This window comes from Pelodiscus sinensis, chromosome 19, assembly GCF_049634645.1.
Source record: "Pelodiscus sinensis isolate JC-2024 chromosome 19, ASM4963464v1, whole genome shotgun sequence".
Lineage (NCBI taxonomy): Eukaryota > Metazoa > Chordata > Testudines > Trionychidae > Pelodiscus > Pelodiscus sinensis.
The window spans coordinates 9,857,433-9,863,447 of NC_134729.1; positions in this window are offsets into that span (position 1 = coordinate 9,857,433).

Consider the following 6,015-nt stretch of genomic DNA (forward strand, 5'->3'; position numbering starts at 1 on the left):
GGGCGGGGGGCTGGACTCGATGACCTCTCAAGGTCCCTTCCAGTCCTATTATTCTATGATTCTATGAGAGGGAAGTGAGGTCTAGTGGTTAGAGTGAGCATGGCCGTCAGGATCCCTGAATGCCAGTACCAGTTTTGGCGCTGTCTTGCTGCGTGATCTCAGAGCAAGACCTGCGTCACCATCAGTGACCGGGAGCCCCCAGCCGGCCTCACGGTGGGGTCCGGCAAGGTCATGGTGCTGATTAGCCCCAAGTGGCACGAGGGATTGTTCTTGGGGGACAACGTTCGTCGGGAGCCCTCATGCACGGTGCTGTAGGAAGGACTGCTAGGCCTGGGCAGGGAAGGGCATCTGGGCTGTGAATTGGAGCGTTTGGCAGAGGTTAGTGAATACGTGGGGAAGCTGAGGCACAGAGGGGGAAGGACCCGGCTCAGGGTCACACAGCACGTCAGAGACCCACACACAACCCAGGTGTCCTGATTCCCCGGCCCCGTCTGCAAGGGAGAAGGCCGGTCCAGCGCTGGGGCAGGGGCTGAGCCAGCTGCGGGGTGACACCCACCTCTCCCCGGCCCACAGCTGCCAGGATGCCGCGCTCCTTCCTGGTGAGAAGCAAGAGGGGCCCAAACCTCCTGGGGCAGCGACCAGCAGAGACAGGGCTTCTGGCTCCCGGCGGTGAGTGGGGGGGGGGGAGCTGGGGCAGCAGAGGAACGGGATGGGGCAGGCCAGGGCCGAAGGGAGCGCGCTGCTGGAGGGCACGGGGGGCAGGGAACGGGGCGGGTGTGGCTGGCAGGCGAACGTGGAGAGAACCCCCCCCCCTCACAGAACCCCCCCTCTGTGCTGTCACTTGCCTCTGCCCAGCCGGAGGGGGGAGTCTGTGTTGCCGGGCGTCGGGGTCTCGACCCGAGTGCCTGGCAGAAAAGGGCCCCCGGGGGCTCCACTTGGCCCCACTGGCCAGGCCATTAAAAGTCTGCTTGGCAGCAGGGCCCGGGGCTGAGGCGGCTCCCTCCCTCCCTCAAGCCTCCCAGAAACAGCTGCCAGGTCCCACCATGCCCAGGGACAGGGACGGATCGGGAAGGCTCCACATGCTGCCCCCACCCCACACGCCGGCTCCACAGCTCCCATTGGCTGAGAGCTGCAGCCCTGCAGGCACCACCCCCTGCCCCCCAACCCCCTGCCCCAGCCCTGCAGGCACCACCCCCTACACCCCAAACCCAGCCCTGCAGGCACCACCCCCCTGCCCCCAACCCCCTGCCCCAGCCCTGAGACCCCCTCCCACAGCCCAGCCCTTCTCCACAGCCCTGTCCCAGAGCCTGCACTTCCAGATGGAGCCCTCCCCCCCCCCCCACCTGCACCCCAACCCTCTGGCCCAGCCCTGATTCTCCTTCTCTCTGAAACCTCCTGGCCCAGCCCACAGTCCTCTCCTGCACTCCTGGTGCCTGGCCCCACTCCACAGCCTGCCCCTGCGTGGGGGTGGGCGAGAGTGGGGGGAGCCAGGGCTGCTCAGTTCTGCGCACAGAGCTGGCAAGCCTTGGTGGAGGGGCAGCGCTGAGACCCTCACCAGCAAATCCTTCTTCCAGACCCAGCCTGGGGAGCGTGCGGAGCCAGTCAGGAGCTGGCCCAGCCCCCCGAGCTGGGACAGGGGGCACAGGAAGGCGGCGGAGCCAGTCCCAGGGCCTTGGCGAGCTGGGGGGTGCAGGATGGCGATGGGGTAGCCGGCCAGCTGCTGCACAGCCCCCCCTCGGAGATGGACTCCAGCCAGGCCTGGGCCTGTCGGCCCCCCCCAGGTAACTCCCCCCCCCCCCCCGAGCTGCCAGTCCCTGGAGCCAGCGTGGAGCCAGCGCCCCCCGCAGGGGAACAGCCCCGTGTCCCAGCCTGCCCCCTGCTGTTTCCCTGCAGGTGTGAGCAGCCCCCCCGACGAGTCGCTCAAGCCCCTCTGGAGCTTCCCCCACCCCGAGCTGCAGCAGCTGGTGCAGGGCGTCCTGCCGACGGCGCTGGGCTCCAGGAGGGAGCCGGGTGGGGGAAGCCCCGGGGACCCCCGGCCTCCTGGGCTCACTCCTGCTCCTCTCCAAGCCGCTGCCCCCATGCAGCCGCTGCGACAAGGTAAGGCCCCCTCCCCGCCCAGGGACGGCCTGAGCCCCTCGCCCTCTGGCTGCCCCCCCCGACCTCCTGGGGCTGCTTGGAGGCCCTGCCCCTGGGAACTGGCCGCAGAACCCAGCCCAGCTCGCTTCGCCTGCCAGCCCAGGCCCGATCAGAGCCGGCACCCGTCCCATCTCCCCTCCCCCGAGCCAGCCCCTGCCCTGGGCCGGGGAGGCGCATGTACCCCTCTCTGGGAGAGGCCCCGTGTCCCATCCCCTGCAGCACACAGCTGAGTGCAGCTCCGGCGCTGCCCTGGGGCGCATCTAACCCGGCGGCCCCGTCCCGCCCTGGCTGTGCCGCCCTGCACATGGGGCATAGGGGGACCCCGCTGGGGCCCAGCCCAGCCCCTCAGCTTAACACGGCCCCTGCTGTGGCCCCGTCAGAGCCAAGGCAGCAGAAGCCTGTCACTGCACAGGCCGGTTCTGCCCCCGTCCCCGAGCGCAGTGGGCCCAGCTCTGCTCGCTCGCAGGGATCCGGCTCGGGGCTGAGCGCTGTGCCCAGGTGCCGGCCCCCAGAAGTGGCATGAGTGTGGGGCAGGTCTCAGTGCGGCCGGATCATCCCAGCCCCTTTCGCCAGCTCCCCCAGGCTGTAGCCGTTGTGGGGCTACACCCCTCTGAGGCCGGGGGCTGCAGGCAGGGCACACAGCCGGGAAGGCACTCTGGGCCAGGCACAAGTGGCAGCCAGTGGGAGACCTGGATGAGTTCTTCTGCCTCCGGCTCCGTGCCTCAGTTTACCCTCCCCCCATGTCTGCTTAGGGTGTGAGCAGGGAGTGCGCACTCTGCAGGGCCCAGTGTGAGGGTGGCTCTGTCCCGATCTGGGGCTCTAGGAGATCACAAGATTGTGATGGAAATTCTCCGTGTGGTTGGAGGGGGCTGGTAGGTTACCAAGCCCAGTCCCGGCCAGGGGCTCCCCAATGGGAGATTGTGGGAGGGGTCCCGTGTTGGGTGGCTGCAGGTGACATAGGCTGACCCTGCCAGGTGTCCGGGTGCGGGGGGCTGGGCTGGGTCACTGCTGTGATGAGTCTGGGGAGCTCTCAGCCTGCCCCACCAGCAATTCCAGCCTGCCTATTTGCAGCAGGCTCCCCATGTTGACCCCCCCTCTCCCACTCAGGGCCTCCCTGCAGTCCAGAGCCCAGGCAGACACCTGAAATGCTCAACACTCTACAGCCAGCTGGCCCCGTGGGGGATGTGTGGCTCCCGTGGCAGCCTGCAGAGCCAGCCTGCCCCTCCCTGCCTGGGCAAAGGGAAGCCAGAGGTGCGTGAGGCCTGAGGGGGGTGATGCACCAGTGGGGGCTGGGTCGTTTGCAGCAGTGGGGGACTTGGGGGAGCTGTGGGTCTAGCAATGGGGGGCTGGCAGGAGCCATGGGGTGGGGCATATGGGGAGGTGCTGGGGGTCACTGACAGGTCTCCCTGCAGGTGAGGAGCTTCCCCTGCCGGATCTGCGGGAAGCAGTTCAAGCGCTCGTCCACGCTCTCCACCCACCTGCTCATCCACTCGGACACGCGCCCCTTCCCCTGCCCCTTCTGCGGGAAGCGCTTCCACCAAAAATCCGACATGAAGAAACACACCTTCATCCACACAGGTGGGGCAGCCCCTCGGACCACCCAGGCATGCAGGGACTCCACAGCTGAGGGGCAGGGCAGGGGGTCGGAATTGAGGGGCACCAGGTGTGCTGGGGGGCAGGGCTGTGGGTCAGGATTATGGGGCACCAGGCACGCTGGGGGCAGGGGCTGCGGGTCGGGATTGAGGGGCACCACAGGAGCTGAGCTGGGTGGGGGCAGGGGCCGCGGGTCGGGATTCGGGGGCACCGGGCGTGCTGGGGGCAGGGGCTGCGGGGTCGGGATTCGGGGGCACCGGGCGCGCCGGGGGCAGGGGCTGGGGGGTCGGGATTCGGGGGCACCGGGCGCGCCGGGGGCAGGGGCTGCGGGTCGGGATTCGGGGGCACCGGGCGCGCCGGGGGCAGGGGCTCGGGGTCGGGATTCGGGGGCACCGGGCGCGCCGGGGGCAGGGGCTGCGGGTCGGGATTCGGGGGCACCGGGCGCGCCGGGGGCAGGGGCTGCGGGGTCGGGATTCGGGGGCACCGGGCGCGCCGGGGGCAGGGGCTGGGGGGTCGGGATTCGGGGGCACCGGGCGCGCCGGGGGCAGGGGCTGGGGGGTCGGGATTCGGGGGCACCGGGCGCGCCGGGGGCAGGGGCTGGGGGGTCGGGATTCGGGGGCACCGGGCGCGCCGGGGGCAGGGGCTGGGGGGTCGGGATTCGGGGGCACCGGGCGCGCTGGGGGCAGGGGCTGGGGGGTCGGGATTCGGGGGCACCGGGCGCGCCGGGGGCAGTGGGGAGCAGGACTGACTGGACAGCGAGACACTTGGGCTGTGTCTACACTCGCAGTTTCTTGCGCACGTGCGGCTGTTCTTGTGCAAGAATCTGCAGCGCGCCCACACTGCCCGCCCCTCGCACAAGGACATTTACAGCACGGCGTGGGAAGGGGGCTCCTTGCACAAGAGCTTCGCTCTTTCCCGCCCGGTGCGAGCCCCCTGGCGCAGGGCAGTGTGGGCACCGCAGGGATTTCTTGCGCAAGAGCCCAGCGCGCACGTGGCAGTGGGGACGTTTCTTGTTCAAGAAGCCGGGCGTGTAGACATCGCCCTGGTGTATTCGCCTCCATCCTTGTCCTGGACAAACTGGTCCCTCCCTGCAGGTCTGGTCCGGTCGCCGGCCACCAGCAACGCTGTGGAGCAACAGCACCACCTGGTGTCTGGCTCGGGGAAGGGCAGGAAAAGGGGGTCACAGCTGCACTATGACCCCCCCGCCTGCTCATTAGAGCCACACTGCAGCCCAGGCAGCAAGCAGGCTGTGCTGGGTCCGTGGCTGGCCGGGTAGTTGGGGCCCACAGGCTGGTGGCTGACCAGGCAGGTGGGGGGTACGTTCCTGCGGCTGGCTGGGTGGGGCCCACAGGCTGGTGGCTGACCAGGCAGGTGGGGGGTACGTTCCTGTGGCTGGCTGGGTGGGGCCCACAGGCTGGTGGCTGACCAGGCAGGTGGGGGGTACGTTCCTGTGGCTGGCTGGGTGGGGCCCACAGGCTGGTTGCTGGCCAGGCAGGTGGGGGGTACATTCCTGTGGCTGGGTGGCAGGGCCCTGCTACTCCAGAGTCTCTCCAGTTCCGTGGGACCGTGGCTGAGCGCTGGGGCTCCCTGCTGAGCCCTGGCTGTTTGTTCCTCTAGGGGGCGAGGGGGCCCAGCCCCTCCTGCAGCCTCCCCAACTGCTCTCTCCTGCAGGCGAGAAGCCTCACAAGTGCCAGGTGTGCGGCAAAGCCTTCAGCCAGAGCTCCAACCTCATCACCCACAGCCGCAAGCACTCGGGCCACAAGCCCTTCGCCTGCTCCCTGTGCCCCAAGGGCTTCCAGCGCAAAGTGGACCTGCGGCGCCACCAGGAGACCCACGGGCTCTTCCACAGCCCCGGGGGCAGCCAGGCGCTGGGCGCCCTCTGCTAGGGGCTGGCTGAGGCCTGGGACGCCTGGTCTGTGGGGAGACGCCGTGAGGAGAAACCCCAGAACTGAGGGGGCTTGAGGATCATCCCCCGGCCCCAGGGCTGGCAGGTGCTGCTGGGACCTGCAGCCCCCAGGCGCCAGCGCCGGCAGGAGGACGCGGGTGCCAGGCTGAGCCTGGATGGGCGGGCGCCGTGGATCGGGCAGGGCATTGCTGCGGTGAAGGGGAAGGCCTGGGCCAGTTGTCCTGGGGCTTCTCTGCCGCTGCTGCTGCATGAGCGTCTCCCTGGGGCTGAGCTGTGGGGCTGCGCCCCTGCCCCAGCCGCAGGGCCATGAGCCGAGCTGAGGCCTGCGCCGAGCAGCCTGTCGCTGGAACCCTCCCCCGTCTCCCGGCTGCGAATTAAAG